The sequence below is a fragment of the Mugil cephalus genome, chromosome 17 (genome assembly GCF_022458985.1).
Source record: "Mugil cephalus isolate CIBA_MC_2020 chromosome 17, CIBA_Mcephalus_1.1, whole genome shotgun sequence".
Taxonomy (NCBI): domain Eukaryota; kingdom Metazoa; phylum Chordata; class Actinopteri; order Mugiliformes; family Mugilidae; genus Mugil; species Mugil cephalus.
The window spans coordinates 17,018,490-17,044,310 of record NC_061786.1 but is presented as its reverse complement, the minus strand read 5'-3'; positions in this window follow the sequence as shown (position 1 = coordinate 17,044,310).

Sequence of the window (25,821 nt, the reverse complement as noted above, 5' to 3'; positions counted from 1 at the left end):
TGCTAGACGCAGACAGCTATTGGACATTTTCGAGGCATGTGACATTTTCCGGGAATATAGTGACTCAAGGGTACGGCGGAGCACAGCGTCGGTGTTTAATGTTGCAAGTGTGAATGCATGCCCCAGATCATTTCCAAAGGCAGTGGCAGAAGGAGACGTGTTAAGGCCGGTTGCTAAATTATTAAGCCTCGGGCCACTGATCAAACATTCTGTAGATAACGTGCTGTTTGCCATAGATAGCCTACGTAAGCTGCACTATGTGTATCTGTGTATGTGTTGGCAGGGAAAAGAGAAACTGCAAAATGCCGTGTATCCGTATTGCCTGTGAATAATATGTGATCCGACTGAAACTACTATTCATTCTAAAATATATTCATTTATGATATATGAAAACAATGTTCTGCAATTGGTAATTATTCATGTTCATAATTATTCAAATGCTTTCCTATGGACTAAATATGGCACGCAAGACAAACCAGAGCCTGAAGAAGTTCTTGCACCATCATGAGCGAATTGCATCTTGTTTATGCATTGCACAAATCTCTGTGTATTTGCACAACCAAACTTACAAATGGATGCAGGATTCAAAAAGTACCCATGCATGCTCATTTGAACCACTGACCACAAACAGAAACATAGACAACCCAATGTAACGTTACTTGTTACTTGTAGGATTCCTAAAGAGTGGTTGTGGAGCTCAGTATGCCACCTGTGCCGAATTCCTGCTGGTTATAATTCACAAACGGTCACAGAGGTGAGTCCAGCTGAGGTAGGAGTCTTGGGAGGCCTTGCACCTGTCACTGTCAGCAGCCACGCCCATAGTCTTTGCATTAACTGTTAATATAACTTAAACAAGAAATAGGTGATTTGTTTAAATTCAACTCTCATAGTTGTCAAGAAAGGAGAAATTAGCTATAAAGCTGTGCGATCTACGTAGATTGACTCACTTTTGCAGCAGGCCTTAAGTGGCCATTTGAAGAACTGCAGCTTATGACATTTCCATATCCTGGTATACTAGTGCACAGTCTGCTATAGTCACAGGGACCAGTTCTGGGGCACCAGAGGATTTTCCATGAGGGCAACAAATATCTCTGGGAGACACACTACTGCACATGTTCTCGTAACCATTTGACAGGCAGCACATATACAGCATCATTTCCAGGTTACAACCTCAAATGTCTGACTTGCAATCACACAAAATCCAGCCTCCTGCTTCCATTGCAGTCTGCTGTTTCATCAGCCATCTTTATTGCACCTGACAAAAAAAAGAGAATAACAACTGATATAGCAACATCTGTCATCATAGTACTTAATTCTTAAAATGTAAGAAAAACAAAAGATGTAATCTTAAATAATAATCTTTCTTCATAGATTGATTTTCAGTAAGAAATAGCATGCCAGCAATTTAAGCAGGTATACAGGGAGATCAATAAAGATAAAGTAAAATACAGAACGGCTTTCAGATAAATGGGAATTTAAAGAGATCGATTCCTGCTGACCTTCTTGCCTCAGGCAGCTTGTTCCGTTGCGTCACGTCTTTGCAAATGTCCTGCCGCCTCTAGTTGAAGGCTGTGCCTCGGGAACAGATAAGAGTCCTCTGCCCACGTGATCAAAACACAAGAAACACACTAACGCATTAACCGAATGTTCCAGTGACCTCTGCGAGGACTTAAAGCCCGAGAGGGGTGCTGCCTTTCTGGGCTCTGGTACCTGCCGGCTCCTCTGTCAGTCATGGAAGTTTGGAAAAAGTATTTGCATATTGGAAAATTGAACCTAGGAAAGCGGGCTGTAGTTAAATAGATGATGCATATGGATTTTTTTTTTTTTTTTCAAAGAACAAAATTGCTAGCTCAGTAGTACTCAATGCTAGGACAAAGTAGCACTTCACAGAAATCCACAGCAACCTCTGATTTTTTTTTTTTTTTTAACATAAGATCATCTTGTGCACAAAGAGGATTGGACTTAGTGAATGGGTGAATTTCTTCAGGTTGTTGCAGTAGGCTAGAAGCAAGTGGCATTTATTCACTGAAAACTCAAGTAGCTATACAATTAACCGGGGTCCCACTCTGCTAGATGCTGTTGTTTTTTTTCCAGCTCACACTCTGTGCCTTTTCCTTCACTTTCAAATGTCAGCTACCCTGCAGTCCAGCTGCTCGGTGAGTTTCTATGAGTGTGTGTTAGGGAGAGTGAGAGATAGAGAGAGAAAGAGAGAGAGAGGGATGACTCACTATCACTGCGCCCTAAGCGGTCAGACATCAGTGAGACCCATGTGCCACTACCCATAATTCAACACTGTCTGATGAGGCCACAAGGCTACAGGGCAGGAGTGACCCCTTCATGTCTGTCAGAATTGAACCTGCAGGAAAGAACACGCACACATGCACACACACATACATCCTGTGTTCTCATCTGTCAGATCAGAGCCGAGTCAGGTCGATACCTCTACCACACATACAGACGTGAGGGTTAACTATTAACACGACGCTCTGGTAACATCTTGAAGGATGCGTCTGTATGTTCAAATCGGAAAAGAAATGCGTGTCATTACACACATTTCCGCTTGACACGTGTGGATCTAACAGATCCACTCCGTGACTAACCTGTATCTCATCATAATAAGCCCTATTCACTCTCTTATCAAAGCTCTCCTTCCAGCTTAGTCTCTCCTTCATCCACGTCAACCTTTTCGGATCTGCTCCAACAGGCATGCATTATTCAACAAAGTCTCCTGAAGTAGTCGTCCTCCTCCTCCTCCCTAGGATGGAAGACAGCTAACAAGAGGGAAGCTTCTGGGCAAAGTAAATAAAGTGCAAGGGCCAAATGAAAAGCAAAAATGAGAGAAATGTGAAGGTGGTGAGTACAGAGAAATAGAAAACAGGAGGCACGGCAATAACAGCTGGGAGATTAAACGAGGACGGAGAGACGGAAGAGATGAAGAGATTGGTCGTGAAGTAGCTCGTCGTATGGGGTCTTGCCATCTCTCTTCAGCCCATGGAGTGGGATGTCAAAAGTGTTATCTGTAGATGAATTTGATCTGTCATCCTTCAGTGAAACTAAGTAGATTTCTGATGTAATCTTAGGACACACAGGAAGATGTTAATATGAGCTTAAAACATCACAACAATCTTAAAGTCTCAAAACGCCCTTAAAGTCTAATTGCTTATTTATGCGTTTCTTAGAAAAACTGAGCTAAGGAGGCACTTCCCACTCTCCAAATTTCTGCTCCGATACACTGAGCTGGCATGGAGACCTAAGGAAATATGACAAAATTTGCCCCAGCATGTAAAGTTTTAAAACATAACCTAAAATGCCCACATACTGATGTCTGCTGACTTATATAATAACATTTGCATGTCATTTATCTGAGGCTTTAATTCTTTTTTTTTTCTTCTTCTTTTTTTTGCTGAATGAACAATGCATGGAATATGTGGAGTGGACGTATCCTGCCTTCCCAAATTTTTTTATTATTATTATTTTTTCTTATTTATTGTGATAGATGAGAAGGTTTCGACACCCACATTTGTGTCTTAAATCTAGAGCCAGGAAGAAATATAACGTGTAAGAAAAAGGAAACAAGTAGCAGCTTGAGAGAAGGCTATCATTTTTATCCCATACATTCTTACTAATTAATATAATTTGCTGCATAATAGGCAGTTAATACCTCTGTGCCAATTTGATGTTGTAGCTACGGCGACGGCCCTGACCCTCCCACCGTAGACTCACTTGCACCTTCCCAGAAATGTAACCACACGGTAAGAGTTGCGATTGGTTCGCTTGGTAGCAGCATGTTTCCACTTTAGTATTTCTGGCTGCTTCTCCATCTCTGCAATTTTGGATGTTTTGGATCAAATACGAAGACAGATTGACTGTGGAGGCTCAAAAGTGAAAGCATTTGTACAACTAATCGTCAGCGAAATTTTATTGAAAGTTTCCGTTGCCATCATTGAATGTGACAGTAGGAACAAAAATTAACCCGACTGACAAACAAGAAGCAGTGTTCTTAGAGTGAGCAGCTCACAAAGCTAATTAGCAGCGATATGAGTTAATACCACAGGTCCTGGAGTCTCTTTGAGGCACGGCGGGTCCTGTCCCATGATCCTCTGCAGTGCTTTTGAGGCTGGCTGTTCCCACAGGTGTTCTCTCGACGCATGGGGTCATTAATGATGGCCTCCGCTGGTGCTTCAGCTCAGCGGTCCCACACACACATACGCCAGGCCCAATAATCAGCTTCAGCTTCAGCACAGCAGGAACGGGCAAACACCTCTGTGGAGCTGGACCCAAAGCAGTCGAATAGTGCCTGTGCATTCATTGTAGATTTATAAGTGGGAATGTGTAGCCCATTGATTTGTGTCAGAATCCTGTGTGTCTGCGTGATTCAGTGTGCACGTGTGGTGATATGGGGAGGGCAGGTTTCAGAGGTGATTAACAGCCTACTGTGCTTCCGCCCAGAGCGGTACATTTTAGTCTGACAAATGTCACCGTCCTCCATACCCGTAATTTAGGCCAGAGGAAGCAGCAGAGCCCGCTCACTCTTCACAGAGGTACACAAGCAAACCTTGCGCTACCGAGGAGCGTCTTGAAATGCCTTTTCATCTTCTGATGGATAGGTTGATGCCAGAATAAGGATCACTGCTAATTTCCCCTTGCACGCGACCACACGTGCAAGTGCACACACCTAAAAGGAAGAAATACTGCAGTATCTTGTATCAGTTGCACATTCCTCTCTGTTCTGTGGTTGCCTCCTCATCATTCTCCATCTAGCAGGGACACATGCGCACACACACACACACACACACAATCGATGCACTTTTTCCCCTGCAGAAGATGTCTCAGATCTATCCTCCCAGAAGAAGCTTCTGTGCCGACGAGTTTGTTCCTTTTTTTATTAGAACTATTGCGAAACGCGCTCATTACAGTGAATCAAGTAATGTGGGCGGGCGTGTGAACTCTCGTCGTGTGAGGTCATTATGATTGTCTTCAAAGTTCTGAAATGCAGATCATCAGGGATATAGCAACATGTACATGTGGGTAACCATGGTAACTGCGTGTGCTAGCTCATGGAGTTCATGGATAGGTGTGTCAGACAACATCCAGGAAAAGCACCTATTTTTTGTCAGTTATATAATGATTAAATAATACTTTTCACAATGGCACGCATTCTTAATAACAGTCCATATTAAGTACAGGCTGCAAATCTGCTAAACAATGTCTTCATCCCACTGCTTCTTTTGGAAGATTTGCTTAGATTGCGAGCAAATGGTACGGAGGACAGCTCTCTGTGCAAGGTCAGGGAAAAGAAAAAAAATTCTAAATTGGATAAATGACTCATTTATACTCCAGACTATGAAAGTCCGTGGGAGCATGACTGCGACAGTCTGTTTAATTTCACTGAGACGAGGCATACCAGTGTAATTACTTTACAACGGTGGCAGTAGGGAAAAAGCGTCATTTGTCAATTGTCGACACAATATTTATAGTCCTTTGGACGTTATCATGGGGACGCTGAGGCACAATGACCTCTTTCCCACGCAAACATCTTAACACGTCAGAGATAGTTTCTAACAGTTTTCAGGGAATCCAGAGCAACATTTATTAATTTTCCGTAACCGCTTGTCCTTCGTCAATGGCCGTACACCCTTGACAGGTCGCCACTCTGTCACAGGGCTAACACAGAAAGACAGAAAAACAATTCCGCACACGAATCACCAACTAACCTAATCTTCGGTCTGTAAGAGGCAGGCACAGGGAGAACATGCAAACTCAGCACACTGTGCCACTGTCAGAACAACATGACCACATGTTATCAAAGTTCATTAAAAGACACCAAATTCTCTGGATAGCTTTTACTGATATGAGACTGACACTTTATGCATGCTGCCATGTCAGAAAGAAAACGAGTGAGAAAATAAATAGGAAATAAAGGGAAGTTTTAATATGAGAACGCAGTTTTTTTTCTCTGTCAGGGCTGCAACAAGGTATCAACGTAACAGACTCCTTCCCGGTTTCTAAACAACAACAATTTTTTTTGAGGGGCGGGGCTTAACTCGATGCCAAACATCTCAAACATTATAGCTTATAAACAACAGTTAGCCTATTTCAATTGTCTGTTTTGGCAGGAATGGGCAGGGGTGAGAATATACTAATACACTCACTCTCTGAGACCACGAGTGTTATTTTAAAAAGTTGACTCTGACTGATGGGACCACATTCACCCACCCCTACACTCCAAAGCCAAACCAAAGCTGTCTGCAACTGGCAGTGGTTGGTATGTGATAAAACTTCAAGTTAGTGTTTTTGATTTTACAGTCATGGCACCAAAAAATACAGCAAGACGACATTTTAAATTTTCTCTGTTTTGCCTCCAGTGACCTCACATTGATGTAGGCCATGAAGGGATCTATTGATGGTGTAAATCTTTGTGGATCGCCTCGCTGAGTCAAACTGTTCATCTCAAATAGTGTTGGCTATCTCATCGTGAACAGGGTGGCACTTCTTTAAACAGAGACAGGAAGTAAAACGGCAGCTAGAGCTCTCTGACTGCAAAATGACAAACAGCAGCGCAAGTTGTAGCGAGTTCTTTGTTGAATATGACAGGGCAGGTTTGTGGTTGAATTGGTTATGTTCTTATGTAGACAGCAACTAAATGAGATGCAGGAGGTAGCTCTAAGCAATGGACCAAAACAATGTAGATTTTCTTTAGCATTGCTCCACAGATCGGTGTAAGCAACCTTTAATTAGGTAAATAATATGCCGGTTACAATCATGTTGTCAACAATCTACATCATTTATTGTTCCTACTTTGACCTACACCACATAAATCTAATGTTTGTCATGAGCAGAATCATTAGATTCAATTTAGAACTTGAATATTTAGTTATTTGAGGAATTGCTTAACTAAAAGGTTGACAGGCTAATGTGTAATTACATAAATCTGCAGAAGATATTCGTGCTTCAGGACCGTGCATTGATTGCAGTGCCTAAAAACTGCCTTCTTTCAAAGGGTGACATATTAATTTACTACTGCTACCTTGGGGAAATTGACCAGTCTGCTCTGCTGCACTCATTATTTAATTCCCTTAATATTTTTTCTCTCACACCTTGCCTCCACTCGCACTCACACATGCTCATCACCATGGGGACGGACGATGGAGGGAGGAGGAGGTGATCGGTTTTATGAAAATGTGGACGAAGCGGTGCCTCTCCATCTTCGTGTTTTCATAATGTCCAGTATCTCTCCCTCTATCACTCTATTCTCATTTCAATCTTCATTACACTCTCTGCACTACTTCCAGTTGCCACGTTGCCACATTTGGCATCGTCATTCGGTCTCCTTCCACTCAACCCTCTTTTGTGTCTGCTGCTTCGTCCTGCTGAGATACAGATAGGTGCTGTTCGCCCGTTAATGAAATCCACCCAAGGCAGGCCGTGACTCATTCAGTGTTTACCCTGGGTGATGACACAATGTCCTTTGCATCCATCATTGGCACACACAGACGTGTACACACATCAACACATGTGCACAGATTACACTTATTTGTATAGTAATTAGAGGTGGGAGGTAATAGGGTCGTTGTGGTTATTAGGCGCATGTCTATTTTTGGCTGCATTTATTTTTTCTATCTTTACACTTGGATAATTACACCGATCAGGCATAAAATTATGACCACGTCTTCCTTGTGCCTCCAGTTGGGACTGATCAGAGAATGGACATGGGCTTTCTGAGGGTGACCATCCCACAGATACTTGATCAGTTTAGGATCTAGTGAATTTTGGAGACCAGATCAACAACATGTTTTCTGAGTTGTTCCTAAGCCATTTTTGTGTGTGTCTCCAAAGGAAAACATTTTTTAAAAATACTTTACTATGTAGCATGAAAACACTGATGTGCTTTCGCCCTCTAACAGCAGAACAGTGCCACCTTATCTGCTTCATCCATTTTACTGCATATGAGCGGGTTTCATATCCTGCATGGTGCACTGCTGCAGTCTGCGCGCCCTTCATTGTGTCTTCATGCATGAATGCTGTCTATGTTTCATATCCTGTAGGGAACGCAATTGCTGCATTTGCATGTTTATGTACAGTACATCCTTGTAATTTTATTCTTCGAAAGTTAAAAGTTGCAAAAAAAAGTGCGTAGAGGTACATTTTTCAGGGTTCACTTAGAACTTTTATTTTGACTTCAGTTAGTGTAATACATCTTTAAAACTATACTGTGTTGCTTTAGCGGATAGAAACACTGTATGACTCATGTCAGAAAAATGATAACCCTTATTCTTGCCAACTGTCCAACATTCTTTAGTCGTCCGACAGAGAAACCTGCCTTTCTTTGATTTACACTAAGCTAGCTTGTTAGTCCAACTCCCAGGAAAGTATATTTACTCTTGTAATAAACATGGGTTCAGCTTAATGTCATAAGTTAACGTCACAATCAATGTCAACATTTATTACAAGGTGGTTACTTTTTATGTAAATGTTCAAGGAAATGGAAGTCTTTTTTTTTTCTTTTGCATATAAATGCATAAATATGTTTTCTCCAAAAACAACTGTTTGTGGATTTGTCCTGGCCTTGCCTTTCCTGTCCCTTTCTAGCCTACTCCTCTCCATGCCTCTTTGCCCGTCATTGTCACTGCTTTCTTTGACAGACTCTTTTATTCTGTCACTCGTATCGCCCCACCACTTCAATCATCTCAGCATGCTTTGGTGTGACATATCAAAACTCGGTCAAAGTCACTGTTTTTCTATCACATCCAAAAATGTACTCAGTAGTTGATTTTTCTTTTAATAAAAAAACAAGTTGTTAAATCTATTCTCACTGAATATATAAAACTCCTTGACCTGCAAGTAGTAGTACATACAGTATATAAGAGTCGGTCTAAGAGTCATGTGTAAGCTGATGGCAAAGGCCCAAGTGACTGCAAGATGAAAATATACAGTATATACTTAAAATACAGCTAACACTGCATCGGACCCATTTTAAACTAATTAATGCATCCCATCGACAAATTTGCTGAGACGATGCTGTTGTGTCTAAGTGTTGGTTTCAGTCCAACTCTCAGCACCGTCTCTGTGGTGTCTGGCTACAGAACGTTGTTAGTGGCGGGGGGGGGGGGAGTGACTGTGTTTAGAGACAAAAAAATCAGGATTTTATTCCTTCATTCTTTGATCAAAACTTGCCTAATCTCTATAAATGTGTTTTAGCTTTAAATTATAATAAAAATTAGACCCTTAAAAGTACGCAAGCTCAAAAAGACCTAGATTCTGGTCAGATTGGTCAGTCTTGATTCCATGCGCTGCTGTTTGTCCTTCTTTTGTTTGAGACGCTCGTGTTTGTTCTTTCAGACGCACAATTGGGAGCCAATTAGAGGTCTAAGACTTCAGCAAATAGACACAGACCTCTGTAAAGCCAGGCACACATTTGTTTTTTTTTTTTGTGATCATTGAATTACAATATCATTGTTTTAAAATACTCCACGCGGCTGAAGGACCTCCTTTCAATTGAACGCATTCCTGCTCAAACACACACACACACACAGGCGCACCACGCCACAAAGAGATGGGCTCATTCAACATCTGCCTCTCAGGCCCACATCCACCCCCTCCCCTCCCCGCCGCCCCCCCGCCCCAGCCAGGTGCAGGAGAACAAACATAGCTGTAAGGATCTCATTACAACGAACAGAGCCAGACAGCAAACATTCGTTTTCTCGATTTCGGTTTCACCCAAAGCTCGAGTTCCACGTTCTTGAATTTCTCTAAGCCTCTCCCCTGCTTTATGATTTCTCTCTCAAATGTTTCAACTCTCAGTGTGTGTGTCTTCATAGAAACACATGCAGCAAAAATAGAAAAAGAGATGCACACTGAGTAGACGCGACAGAGCTTTCACTACCAGGAACCAGAAAGAGAAAGAGAGAGAGAGAGAAAAAAAAACGTAACGGGCCAATCGCATTCGAGTGCTGCAATAAGGGCATGAATAAATGATGCTGTGGAGCCGTTTAAACGGAGCTGGAGCAGAGATGAAAGGGGAACACCATAACTCAGAAAGAAAAGGAAAGGAAGAGTGAAAGTGGTGAATTTACTGCAGAGTGAATGAGAGGTGTGTGCATTCTCTTTCCCTGAACAGTGAACCGTTGTATCGTGAGGCTCCGTTTCATACCGTTTATAGCGAGCGGTAACTCTGTGTCATTTAATACTGTGTACAACATGGCCCGCTTTAGCCTCGGGCGGGTCATCACAGCCGCAGCCTCTTCTGGTTAGCCCGAGCAGACAGGAAGAAGACATTCGAAGGCTGTTCCAAGAGTGAAGGGAATGCACTGTGGGGGGGTCAAAGGTTAAAATGGGAAGCAACTGAACGTGGATGTCAAAGTTCCCATTTGTCTGTTTACTCCTGGATGGGACCATTGTTGATGTTGGATGAACTGCCCCCCTAATACCTTCCCCACTAGACTTAGATTTCAGTATTGTGTTTCAAAATAGTTTTTCATTTGAATTCTTTATAAATACCCAAATTTTCCGGTCTTTCTTTGTAATGATGTTGATGCAAAACATTCGAAATGCTTTGACTTCTACGAGCTGTGTCAAGTTGGGGTTTTCTCATCATATAGCCTAAAAAAAACAACAACAAAAAAACACTCACTCAATGTTATTAACTATTCATTTAACCTTTTGTTAATCATATTGTACAGTGTGTATGTACGACAGGTATTAACTGGTTAAAAAAGATCCAAGCTGAGATGATGAGATTTTCTGTCGGTAGGTCGCCCGTGCGATGAAATCATTTCCATATTCTTCATAAATTGAAAAGGACTTTAATGAAATCCCTCTCCCACTGAACTGAGTCCAGGCCCAGTTTTGCCGCCGCTTCCCCAACGCGGGGAACTGGCCTGCCTAACCTAATAAACCTGCAAATTCAACCATTTCATTGGATTATGCAGCAGGAAGTGATTAACATATTGGAACACGGGGTCAAGTAAGAAGAGCATGCAGGAAATATCTGTTTTTCTCTCACTACCGGTGCAAGCGTTTCTTTTTTTTCTTTCTTTTTTTCAATGTGTGTGTAATGTAGCTACAGCTAGAAAAGCAGTGAGCGAGTGCGTCATATAGGCTTTGGAAGAGTAAAAACACCACAGGGGGAAACTTAGATCAAATCAGTCTCGAAATGGGCTCTATCTAAACCAAAACCAGATGACGAGGATTGGCTTACACTGATTGAGACGTGACTTGCAGCTCAGTGTGTGTGTGTGTGTCTGTGTGTGTGTGTGTGTGTGTCTCTATGCCCCGTGCACACAAATATTGCTTTTTTTGGATGATATGTAAAGTATCTGTTGACTTTTTCCCCCTCCAGAAATGGATGAATGAAAGGTTGTTATCAGTGAAAAACAGGGAACCGCACTTAAATCATTACACCCGACCCCCCGAAAGACATCGCATTGAATTTTCAGGGATATAATGTGTGCGCACACGTATGCATGTTCACTAAAGCCACCCCCCACCCCCCCAAGCCTCCATCTCAGACATTTCTGCGGTGAATACCACCCCATGACATGCCTTTATGGAGTTCAATTCAAACCAATTATTGTTGCAAAGTCAACAATTCAAGCAAAATTCAGCCAGTAGAGTACATCCCCTGAGATTTTATCTGACCCCTGCGCTGGAAGGTTAACGCGGGCTGAGGAATGCGTCGAGAGAGGGAGACCGAGCTGGAAACAGAAGCCACTGGTGGTGCGTATGCACGTGTTTGTACAGCACGCTGGTTTGTGTGGGAGTGTGTTCGTGAAACAGTATCTCACAGTTACCATTTTGCTAGAATAACGGCTCTATTTTTTGATCTTTTTTGGATGCTGGACCCAGCAGCTGCCTGATATACATCGTAAAGCCACAGAGGCCGAGCCAGAACAACGCACACGCTGCCAACATAAGTACTCATACTTCATGCGCACATACATCTGCACATCAAAAGAAAAAAACAGCGTGATTTACCTACATGCGCCCTTTTAAACTTAGGTACACACTTAGACTCATAGACATATAAATTAGCAAAACGTTATTAAAATACACTGGCAGAGAAAAGACGCAGCAAAGCGGACGCGTGTAAAGCAAACCCTGCCAAGTTCAGATGCTATCACCACTGCTGAGTGCTAGATTCCTGTCTCTCTCTCTCTCACACACACACACACGCGGCAGACAAAGGGGCGTTATTAAACTTCGGCGAAAGGCCTTTATCTCATGACTGCTTATCAGGATCACGGTATAATTTACTGTATTAACTTAAAATTGTTGGCTCAATTACTTCTTGTGTTGCAAGACCTCAAAAGGCAATCAAACACATTTCTGCTCCGGCTCGCAGCAGGTTTTAGATCAGAGGTACGTTTAAAGGGAGCTCGCAGAACAAAAATCACATCACTGCGCGCTGGAGGAAGCCGGAGCCTGCAGGCCTGTGTGGACTTTGTCTTGGGTGAGATGTGGAGACTTAAACTGGTTCGTACAGTCATGGCATTTGTTTGCGCTGCTGTGACTTGGTTTTAGGGTTGGGTTTATATCTGGGTAGGAATTAAGTTATCATAGTTCTTGGACTATACACTGTTCTTCTATTTTATCAGTTCACGTTCTCAGAAGGGGCAAATCATTTCTTAAATATGATTCACCCGTAAGAGGGAGAACATGTATATATATGTGTATGTAGAAAGATAGATAGATATGTATAGATACAGCCAGTATATTGCATTAATAATTTAATGTTTAACACTTATGTATTTTTAAACTGAAATAGCTGTTTACAGAGGCGATATATGTTTAATTTTTCTGTGCTGTTTACATCAGCTGCTAGTCGACAGTATGTGTGAGTCAGTTCTCCAAAAACAGACCCAAGAGTCTCGACAAAACAACAGAAAGCAGATACATAAAAAAAAAACACATGCACACTAGGTGAAAAACACAGTTGGGATAAAAACAGACGTGCGAATAAACAGAGCACTGGAAAGATGAGGCACATGACTCAAAGATAATCTGGTGTGTGTGTAGCGATGGGCTGGGATTTTACAGTGAGGGTCCATCTACTGATACTTGTTGATGAAGTCAAGTACATTCTGGAAAATTAACCTTGTACCTTGCCGTTATAAGTCTGAATTATACATGTTGTGTTCCTGGGTGCAGCATCTTCCTCATTAAAAATAGACTCGCAGCAGTTGTGAGTGTGATGTGATCTACTAAATCAACTTCACATTCGCTTGTGCACCCTGTAGCGCAGCAGGGCTTTGTGCACTGCGCAGTCTGCATTAAAATGAACCCAGCTGATGTGGGCTCCGGGAGCATAAATCCATATACTCTTATAGTGTATGACAGATTGAGAGCAGCCGGGATCGCGAGCGATGGCAAGTTGGGGAAGACTGAAGGGCTTGCAGAACAGATGCCGGGGATTTGATTAGCCAAAAAGTTCTGTTTTCACAGAGTGAGCCAGGAGTCGGTTCAAGCTCTGAGCTAATGAAGTGACGAAGTAAAAAAAAAAAAAAAAAAAGACAGAAAGAATTTGACGAAAATGAAGGTTAACAGTCTTCACTGTCGCCAGGGACTCATCACTCCTGCCTGCTGATTAAAAACAAGATACAGATCTGGACCAAAAGGCATTTGTTACACCTTAAAACATAATCACCCTCCGCAGTGATTGTGCATGAATGAGACAGCACGATGGAAAATCAATCCAAACGACCTTGTGCATACATGTCTTGAGCAAGATAGACGAAGTGCAGAATGAGCGTCTGTTGTTGTACGCTATGATGAAAAATGAGCACTCACACGGAGGGATTCGGTCTTTGATCGTGTATTAAACACAGTCAGACGTAGGGTAAAGAGAAAAGATAGACTGGGTAAAGGGATGGAGTGAGGGATAACAACAAAAGAGACACAGAGGCCAAAGTAAGCAAGGCCACTGGTGGATTGTGTGATCTAACGGACAACCACAGTGTGTGTGTGTGTGTGTGTGTGTGTGTGTGTATCCCACAGTCTCTCTCATGTGTGCACAGTGCACAGTAGTGAAAAACATGTTTTGAATTTGAGTGTTATGCTCATGGTGAGCCTGCTGATATAAGCGCGCGCACACAAACACAAACACACACACACACACACACACACACACACACACACACACACACATGCACGTCCAACATGTTCTGCAAACACACAGACACTGGCAGACAGAAGGCCCTGCTCCCAAAATAAAAACCCCAAAACAGACACAGTGTATGGAATGATCTCTCAGCTCCAAGTTCTGGTGAAAGTGTTTCAAAGGGAAACTAGTTTTAAATCAATGACGCTTTTACAAAAATAACTTACACCGGTCAGCCATAACATTAAAACCACTGACAGACTGGGTCAGCAGTTTGGCAACAACTCAAACATGAAAAACAGCACAAGGTGTTGACCTGGTCTCCAAATTTACAAGATCCCAAATTGATCAAGTGTCTTTGGGATGCACTGGATCGAGCCTGATCCACAGAGGCCCCTCCCTTCAACCTGTAGGACCCAAAGGTCCCCACTAACAACATACAGTTGCCAGACTCCACAGGACACCCTCAGAAGGCCCATGTCTATTCTCTGAGGAGTCCCAAGTGGAGGCACATGGAAGAACTAGACAATATCAAGCAGGTGGTCATAATGTTATGCCTGATTGGTGTATTCCTGTCAAATTAAGTCAACGAATGAGGAAAGCTTCGGCCACTATAGCTACAGCCGCTATTGCTAACACTCCTTTGCTTTGCAGTGTCACCGACAACGATGACATGGTGATATTTTTGGTAGAAAAGTTGCAAAGCAAAAAAATATAAATGTGGCTTTTGACAACCAGTCTGAACCGGCACGGTGAGAAACGACAAGAAAATAACAACTATAGCTTAGTTTCTTCCCATCACATTTACCATTTAGCAGAGAATCTGAAATAAAGATTGCTTTCCAGTAAAGCATAAAACAGTAAAGCACAGTGATCCACCGCCGATGGAAAAAAAAAAAAACAATAATAATCAGTGGTCTAACTTCCCGTACATTTTCCACTTGTGACATGTCTGGTGTTAACTCAATTAGGTCCCTCACACACCAGAAGTCAAGGCCCATGACATTTTCCCATCCGTCCCACTCTCACATCTCAGCCCTTTATTTCAACCCTTTTCATCCCTACTAAATCCCTTGCACTGTCTGCAACGCGCTCTTCTCTCACGCCCAATCTCTACATTCAGTGAGGGCTTTGTTGGTTTCTTTCAAAGCGGACGATTACATCATTAAGTGCAATAAGATTTAATGGAATCAGCAGAACAAAAGTGCTATTCTTCAAAGACTTCAAGACGAAGTTGGCTTAAAACATTTTTTTATTCCGGCAGGTTCACAAAAATAAACGTATCTTTATGCTTTTAGTACACACAGAAATGACACAAAAGAGGCAGCAGCACCAACAGTGGCCAGGCATTAGAAGCTGTGAGCCTTCAATCAGCAACACCAGCAACAAGAGGGAAAAACTCGCTGGTCAGTTTATTATCTTATCTTAAAATCAATCATTACAGAATGATTTAACTGTTGGATAAGACACTTCAGTGATAGAGTCTTCCCTAACATTAGCATAACTAATGTCTCAGCTTAATTTTATAATGATATAATGTTGGTTGTCACATAGCTAGCAAAACTGACAGTCTCAGCGACGCTCAGCCCGCAAGACTGGACCTGTGATTAGTCCGCCTCGTAGTAGTGTATTTCTGCTTTAGTATTTCTGGCTGCTTCTCCATCTCCGCAGTTTTGAAATTGTACTGCTTTGGATGAATAAAAAGGTAACACGTTAACTGAAGAGGTTCAGAGATACAAACATTTGTGTGACTTGTCTTTGTCAAACTTTCGGAGAGTGTTCGTTTCCACTATTGAAGGTGACGCGGAAAGTAGAGGAAGTGACACACCACCAAATAGAGTTGTATGGCATCGTTACAGAACGAGACAGACTGACAAACACGCATGTACAAATGGCTCTACAAATCGTGCTTTAAATGGCACTCACTCCTTCGCCAGGAGCCCTAAAAAACTAACAAACCCCTTTGCAATCATGCCCAAACCTTCTTAGACATGCAAGAATCGATGCCCCCACAAATGACGACACAACATTTGGACACCGAATACAAAACCTGCAGCGTGACCCACAGACACTTACAAAGGTCAGACACTTACAAATTCGGTGGCACCAACATACAAGTGACCTGCCACATATGGAAAGCCACACCCAAGGATCACAACGAATGTGGCACCACACCATAAAAATGTTACTGCCTTCACTCAGTAACATCAAGATTGGGCCGACCTCCCCACACAAAGCACCTCTAGTTGTCACACACATTACCTCTTGCCAGCTCACCCAAAATATCCCCAAATTAATAAAGAACACTCCAATAACAAAGGCAAGCGAATGTTACCACATGCCATCAAAATTTGAGGTTCCAAGTTAAATCGTTCCAGAACTTACCTGGTTTCTTCTTTACCTAAGAGACTGAAATTCTAAATAACCACACCTCAATTACTCTTACTCTCGACCACCCCAGGGCTTCCTCACAAAAATTAATAAAGGGTTCTGAAACATGCAAGTTTTGTCTCAAGTAGCAACATTAGCTTGACCATACCAAATTCTAAGAAATAACATCTACTGCAAATTAAGCTTTGGATAATTATTCTCATCTCAAGATAAAGGAACTCAGGGATTCAGTCTCCGCAAAAACATCCAAAAGAAATACTGGACAAGCCCCTCATTTATGTTCTAACCTGACAACTCAAGGGCCCAACAAAAAAGCTTTATTTCATTAAAACATAAGCAAAAAAGGCAACAGAAAGAGTCATGGAGAGCTTCTTCAGCTGAAAAGCAATTGTCTTAGGCCTTCTCAGGTGTGGTTGGTTAAGGTAATTAAGCCCTGCCAATGAAAGGCCTGCCAATGAAAAGTGGAGGGGCAAAAGGGCTGTAACACCCATTTGAAAAAAATAAAAATGATTTTAAGTGATAATCTGTGAGCTCTTTCAGGATCGACTTTGTTCAGTTGTACATGTGCATCAGCATTCTGCTCATAATCAGAAAACACTGGGACTGGGAGGAGTGGTCTAAACCCTTGACAATCCATTTAATCCATTTAGGAACATTAGCGATTTCTGAAATGACAGGTCAAAATAACTAAAACTGCCGTCACACATGAAATTGGAAAAGTAAGTTGAGCGTTAATCTAATTCCAAATATTTTTTATAAATTGGCTAAATGGTAAAGATCCATTTCCTTAATTCACATTAACATTTCTGTCTTTTTTCCACATGAGATTAAATTTCGATCTAGGCATGTTTTAGCACATATGTGTCTTGACACAAAAGGTGGACACATTAGCTGCATCATATCTCGCACAACCTGTGTTGTCCCCAAGCTGATACAACATGTGTTAAAATTTAACACAATATGTGTGTTTTTTTTTTAACACAAGAGTACACTGGAGAACAAGATATAGATATCATGGTCGTTGCTACGCGAGCATTCCTGAATCCCATTTAATTACAGCTTTGTTCCCGTATCTGTAGTCTCCCAGCACTGTCGGAAGAAGACAAAGTGTCAGGATACCTCATCGGAACGCTGACCTTTGAACGACCAAGTTTTTGTCTTTGACCGTTACAGCCCCTTATTAATGTTTATTATTGAAGACGGAGTAGGAGAGGCTGCTCAGTGACCTCCAGCTCACACAGAGACACACACTCAAGTGATGTTTATTATCAGATACAGTCAGATTGGCAGCTCAACAATAGAGAGGGCAGAGAGCAGATTTCCAATCAATGAGGAACTTCCACCTTTCCACTTGCGAGTGCAGGAGCTGTGGCATTTCGTACATTAGCATGCCGGTGGTTTCGTGCAAGCACACACACACAACAGCGTGCGCATAGAGTAAAAAACGTCGTCATTCATAAGACATCTTGTGTTGGATCTTTCCTCACAGAGAACAATGCCCTGGCCGTGGTTTAACAGAAACAAGTCGCGGTACCCCTCCCTCCTTATTACTCTCTGTCTGTTTTCGTGGTTGTCAGGTTTATGTTCTCTGGCCCCAACATGAGGAAATGATTTCAAAGGAGGAGAAGATAGGGCCTGGATAATGTTTGTATTGATTTTAAGCAATAAACAAGACTTTTCCGGGTATGATAGCACTTGGTTCAAAAGATATAATCCTTTGTTGCCTGACTGAGAGATACTCACCGCGATTGAATTCAAAATTATAGGATAAGGATAGATATTATATTTAAGGTGTTTTCTGAAAGCACACACACATACATTTGTATAGCTATCTTTGTAAGAACACTCACTGACATAAAGCATTCCTACGCCCCTTATCCTAGTGCCTAACCTTAACTCTTACCATAACCTAGTTGCAACCTTTATCCGAAAACCAAGTCTTAACCCTTAAACAGCGTTGTTATGAATCAGGACTGGTCAAAATGTCCTTACTTTGCACAAATGTCCTCACTTCGATGGTGTAAAACAAGAATGCTCAGTACGTCAACTGCGGCTGACCATTGGATTGTGAAGGTTGTGCAAGTAGATCACAAGGGATGTGCATCGCTAAGATTTTATTGATACCGATGCCATTATCGATTCTGCTTATTGATCTGATTCTTTATTGATTCCCTCATCAATTCCTCCTGTGAATTTATGGTTTTAGTAAAAGTAGACGTTCATGGTTTCATGTTAAACAGCACTTTTATTGAGTTTCTAAGCAAGAGATAAGAGCTTGTGCAAGAAAACAAACAGGAAATTGGTCACTGGATCCTCACTAGTGCCGCTCCACTGAGACTTAGTGATGGCTGCACTCATTGACCGGAGATTTTCGAACACATGGCATTTAATGCGATGTGTCGTCAACAAATGTTTCAACAAGAGGCTGTTAGTGAGACACAATTTTGAAACTTTTTTTTTTCAACATTTTTATTTTTTATTTTGTGAACATCACACATATCTGTTTACAAAATCAACAAGTTTTAGTAATGTGTAAGTTATAATAGTATAACCAGGGGAGTCGTGGCAGTCTGAGACGTAATGATGTAACAGAAGCGACGCCATTAACTGCACGTCAAGCGATGATACGTGCAGTGTCCAAAAGCTTTTGGGATTGAGCTCACTATACAGTGCACTATATAGTGGAACCCTACACAGGGAATAGGGGTTAGGGAATGAGTGGACGATTTCGGACAAAGGAGGTCTCTCTGCCATAGCGTCTTCCGTGTCATCATGTCAGCGACACGCGATGTGAATGACATTCCTCGACGTAAAGATTCTTCTTGTTCTCGTGTTTTATGGTGGTTTAGGTGCATTACAGCCACCACCTGGACTGGGATGTAAAGATTCATCATGAAAAGAATCGATAAGGGGAACCGATAAGCAAGAAGGCCGATGATATCGATGAACTGAACCAGTGTGGAACGAGTTCTTGATGCCCATCCCTACCTTTTTTTTTTTTTTAACTTTTTATTGCAACATGCCCTCAGTTCAGTGGCACATATCCACAGCCATGCACATCATCAAAAACAACAACTCAAGAATACCCTCTCCTATTTTGCAACAATTTTTCTTTAAATAATAAAAACAAAAGATGGACAAAGCTTTCAACACTGTAGGAACAATTAATATGACATATGGTATGGGATGGATAGACTTCGTCTTGGATATTGTAAAATTAGCGGCCACCCCTGGTGTAAAAGTGTCCTCAGAAGAATAGCTGTACAGGAGCACAATCACACGCAGAGACGAGGCACGGGGCAGTTCCCTTTTAAGTTGAGATTTATGTGTCTGCATTAAAGCCATATCCCTTAGTCCTCTTGCTGCCACGGCAACAGGCGTTGGAAACAATGATTCAGGCGGCTCTAAGGATGATCCGGCCTATCACACAGACTGCAGCCAAGTCTCCCCTGCATATGCACTGATATATATAATGAAAACTCGGCATAGGCACACAATCATTTTCTTTTATTTTTTTTTCATGTTTCAGCTTTGCCATGGAGTATATAGTGTGCTACAGCTCCTGTCACTTCCACCCCACAGGGCAGGAGCAGGTGCTAGCCATGACCCAGCTAGTTGTTTAACACTCGCGCATGCAGAAAAGGGCATGTTCTCTCAATGGCCTGCCACTGATTAACACTTGCAGTTTGGCTTAGTTGCAGCACTTGGCGCCCACAAGCCACCAAACACCCTGTCCTATTGATTTTAGCTTAGCGCTTAGGTAACTGATCCTAAGGAAGGTTGTGAACGCCCTCTGTGGGATTGCTCAACCAGGAGAAATTAACTGGAAGTAACGGTTGCTCTGTCAGTGATGCCATTACCCACCAGATATGGTGATCAACAAATCATTTTCATACCAATTTTTTTATCCCAATGTGTTAAAGGTCAAATGAAACTTCGAAAGCCTCCACATTATCACACATGCAGGCAAATATTCATATTTTAAAAAATAGATTATGGGGCTTCTAACTTCAGAGGAACTAGGGTCTCACGGGAAAACTCACTTCCCACCGTGACAGGTGCATCCCAGATGTGCAGAGTAGTGATTTCACAAGAAAGTTTGGAGAAAAAAGAGAACACCAAAGGGCGGGAGAGCGTTAGAGAAGACAAAGAGGCAGAGTATAGGGGATTTAGCAGGATAACGACAAAAGGAGGAAAGGGATTATGAACATCATGGCGACAGGAAACTGAAAATGAAATGAAACAGAAAACAGAAAAGAGGTACGAAGGCAAGTGTTCGGGCAATTTGTTTGCCCATAATACACAGAAACAGCCATAATATTAAAACCGCTGACAGGTGAAGTGAATAACATTGACCATATTGTGACAAAGTCCATTCTTCACCAGAAGACATCTATACAATATTAGGAAGGTGGTCATAATGTTATGTCTGATCAGTGTATAATGTAAAGGAGGATAAACTACAAGCTGAAAATTATGATTCAGCATTGTGACTTGTCAGCAGAATTGTTTTATCGTGGTGCTGCTGCTACTTCCAAACAATAACCCGTAGGTGTTTGTTATGTTTATGGTTTGGTGGCCATGGGGGGCCCTCGCCCTTTTCTTAGACCTTGTGGCACCACCTGGTGTACAAATAACAGACTGCATGTGCACCATTCAAAAACAAATAGCTTGTTATCTTGTCTACCTCTGACCGACATCCAGAAACTGACAAACTTCACTTTGACATTCTAGGCTTTTACCATATTATGTTTTATTATTATTATTATTATTTTATTTCTGTGTGCCCTCAAATGTCTGAACAAGAATTATGTGTAAAGGCTAAGGCAATGATTTTTTAAAAAACTGCTACCACTGTTAAAAGAAACTTTCAACCCCAGCATTGCATGAATGTATCTTTATTACATCTGGACTTGGTTGTGGATGAAGCACACACACACACACACACACACACACACACACCAAAAGAAACATAAGTGCTGCTTATAGCATCGGGCTGAAAACAGCTTGTTCTGTTTTACCCTCATGTCACTTACGTCAGTCTCCTCTTCCCGCTCTTGAGGGGTCAGTAAAACACACTCACATACACACATACACACACACACACACTCACACACACACACACGCACACACACACATACACACACCGACTCTCTGGGAGTCGCTGTCAGCTTCATCCGCTCCCTACAGTGGGTCGGCCTATCCCACGGCCCCCCCGGGGCTGTAACCTGTGATCCAGGAGAACTGTACTGTTTTCCTAACCACTCCCAGTCCTTGGTCCACAAACACACACGAGCATAAAACACATGTACCACATCACACACCCATTTGCTCACTCATACACACACACAAACACACACACACGGTATAGCTAAAAACTGAAACTTGACTGTGGAGTTAGTGCATAAACTGATCCGGCATAACATTATGACCACTGACGGACAGGCCAAGTAAATAACCTTGACTGTTTTGTGACGATTCAGTGTTTTGCTGGGAGATGTTTGGACCTGGCATTCATGCTGATGTTACTTAGAGAAACTGTTACTTCGACATGTACCTCCTATCACAATTCCGTGAAAAGAGCTACGACTTCTGAATCAGCAGTGGGCCCATTTTCTCATGGCATTACGAGAAAAGGGAGCCGTTTCACAAACAGCCTTCGGAAAATGAGGGGGAAGAAAAATCACACGACACTCTGGCAAAGTGGCTCTCTCTGGATGTCCTTGAAGTTGTTTTTTCTAGGGCTCCATGAACAGTAAATGTTCGCACATCCACACAAGCTGGAACTGGGAGTGTTTCAGGGGCTCAAAATCCATTTAAATGTAGATTAAACTATATGAAACACATCTCATCTCCACATCAGCGCTGAAGTCTGTAGCCGCCAACACATTTCTGATATTAAAATTTCCTTTATTGCTCTTCTCTAGTTATTCTCTTGGCGGAAACACACGCTTCAGCATAAAAAGATGCATTCATGCACACTTCAGTGTGAGACTTAATTCACGTGAGAATATCTCAAATCTCCTCACAGCCGTAATCCACTCAGCACTGCTGGAAATGAACGCACAGTGTGGCTTTCGCCTTATGCAACATCTTCGGCGAACAGCTGTCTGGTGGGTGCAGCTATGTCCTGAAAACTGATGAGAGTGGGAGGAAAGAGGACGGACACCTGTTTATTAGTACGATAGCATCGTCTCAGCTTTCCTCCAAAAGTCCCAAAACGTCCTTCGGCCCCATCTGCCTCAGCAGATCAGCATGAGTAATAACACAAACATGGAAAACGCTCAGACAATGGTGGCTGACTGTCAACTTAACCACGAGATCCATGAACGGTCACAATCACACACACGCGCGCACCTTTTCCTACTCGATAAGATGATGCTGCTAACACATAAACAGGATCTTTTAAAGGGGAAAAAAATGTAGATATTTTTGTTTTTTTTTGCTGAAAGGGCAGTTAGTGACTCATCTGGGCTGGGATAGATAAAAAAAAAAAAAAAAAGTAAAACAATCAGGCGCACAGTGTGCCCTTTAACAAACACACCAAAACTGCATTCACAGGAGAATTGACCATTTTGCAATTTTACCCCCATCCCACAGCAATGACACGCCTTGATCGCACAGGCATCTGCAGCCTGACATGGACACACACACACAAGAAACAACTCAACACACACGAGAAACAGCACAAGGTGTGGACCCGGACTCCAAATTCACTAGGTCCCAAACTGTGGGATGTACTGGAACAAGCCTGATCCACAGAGGCCCCTCCCCTTAACCCATAGGACCCAAAGGCCCCTCTAATAACAGTCTGTTGCCAGAAACCACAGAAGACCCTCAGGAGACCCACATCCATTCTCTGATGAGCCACAACTGTTTTAGAGGCCCACACAATATCAGGCAGGTGGTCATAATGTTGTGCCTGATCAGTGTATATTTTCTATTTAGGGAACTAGATTAGATGCCCAATTGTCTTAGTATGAATAAATAGTTTCTGGTCTTAAGGTAAACAGTTTAATATCATCTGCTCATGGATGCAGACATGTGACCACTACCCTCTGTTTACCTCTGAAAAGATTATTTAAGTCAACATATCCAAATTTTATCTCGATATTTTGACATCAAAGTTACGTTTTGCTACCTGATTTTGTCACTTTTGTCAGAAAATAACTCAAGTATCCCACCATATAAAGCTGAAGCACTATAGTGTTTAACTCCTACGCTATGAGGAGCTACCCTCATCTGGTTTGAATGATGATCCGCGCGACCCACGCCGGCGCTTCTTTACAGTCTCTTATCCTCCAGATGTTGGACGCAACCTTTCATCGCTTCAACTACTAGATTACTAGCTGCCCTCACAAACACACACATGCCTTGTAGGTCACACACGCACACATACACGCACACACAAGAGTTCAAAGCAGTGCCAGAGGGCAGCAGGTGGCCAGAAAAAAAACATTTTTGACCAGAGTTCTGTTGGAGGCACTGGACAGGAAAACAGAAGAAGCATAGCTCCTACTCTTTATTCATATAAAGTAAAGACTCAGCCACCCTACTGTTGCACAATTTTGAAACAAAAAATGCTTTGCTTTGTCTTGTTTTTTTTTTTAAGGCATTGTGTGCTGATTGTGTAAAATGTGCACAATGACTACTTCATGATTAAAACCCTTCCACAGCATAAAAGAGCAATAGTTCGTTCTGAAAAAATATCTAGTCTGGATTTTTTGCCCTTGAAGTCACTGACAAATTCTTCCACGTAAGGTCTTGTTTGTCAAAGGCATCTCCACCGCGGTATGAGTGCACTGACTGTTGTCAGTTAAAATAGAAAATAGAAAGGTCCCCGCTGCGAGCCCTGTTCTCAGATGAACGCTTCTGTTTACCTTCACTATTTCTGAGGACAGGATACTCCCCTGGCCTTCTGGTCTTCTTAGTTACAGCCTCTTACAAGACTCACACAGAGACAAGCAACCGAGCGCACGGGCCCAGATTTGTTCAAAGTGGGGTCCGAAAATGAAATCTGTCATACTGAGATCTTTTTTTTTATTTTTTATTTTTTTTGCATCAGTATCTTTCTGAATCCATTCAAAGCTGAATTTCAGTTCCCTACGCATAACATAGCATTAAGCTAATTTTCTTAAGAAATGTTTGGAGATCAGTCAGATTGATCTGACGTCAGACGATATTGAGCTAACAATTTATGACAATTCCTGAAAAAATTTGTGGGTGTGCTCTATAGATTTAAAGGCACCAAATCGATGTCGATTCAGGTTGAAACGTGTATGAAATGTAATCACTCAATCAATCATTGTAATCAGTGTTTAGCTCTTGGCGTCACGCGGCTACCAACATCAATAGTACACCTCCAACAGGCACAAGTTGCCATTAACAGAAAAAAACACCTCGACAATCACTGGGGAAATCTGGTACCAAGGTCTGGCCCAGATTATCTGTTAATCTGAGGGTCTCCCAGAAACAACTCCTGAACGTCCAGAATCATTTAAATTTTGGATGATCACATCAGTTCTTACACGACGCTGATAATGGCCAAGTATTAAAAAGTTCTACTTTTGGTTTTATTCGTAGTTGGCGAACCAGCTCAGCCTGCAGGTGCATTACCGCCACCTACTGGACTGGAGTTCAGATCAGCTGTAAAACCACAAGCTGCTGTTCTGATCCCAAGAGATCACATGGTTCGCTGCAATAAATGTTTAATCATCTGACATAATGATCTAAATTACACCCTGTGGAGTGTTATTTTACAAAAGTCATTGTTTGCATCAGAGAGAAGGATATCTGAGAAGTTTCTGTCAAGTGTATGATACATCCTGACTTAAAAATTGCGCAGGATTTTAAAACTCTCGCAGTCTGAGCTGAGCTCAAGAGATAAAGTCACATCTCTGCAGCTCAGTCCCCCCCCCCCCTCCAAAGGTCAGCTTCCAGTGTTCATCCTCCAACCACCACACACACCTACAGAAGCCTTCCCTGCTGCTTTTCCCTCAGTGGGACCGAGCACATGAAAGGGGGGCAGAACACCTCCTTCTGTCTTCCATCAGTCCTATAAATCCTGTCAGTGGATAAGATAAAGTGTTCTTTCTCTCTTTTTTTTAACTTCGAAATCTGGATTCTATAGCTTCCCTTATCTTCAAAAACACTCGAGCACCCCCTACATAGACGCAGGCAGACAAAGCCACACATACGGCTCATCAAACTGACCCTCGAGGCCGTCTTATCAGGTGAATATGCCGTCTTAGCTTCTCTCGGTTCAGTTAACACGTGTTTAATTTCAATTCAAAACATTTTAAGTTAAAACTGAGTAACAGTGGGGCGACGTGGTG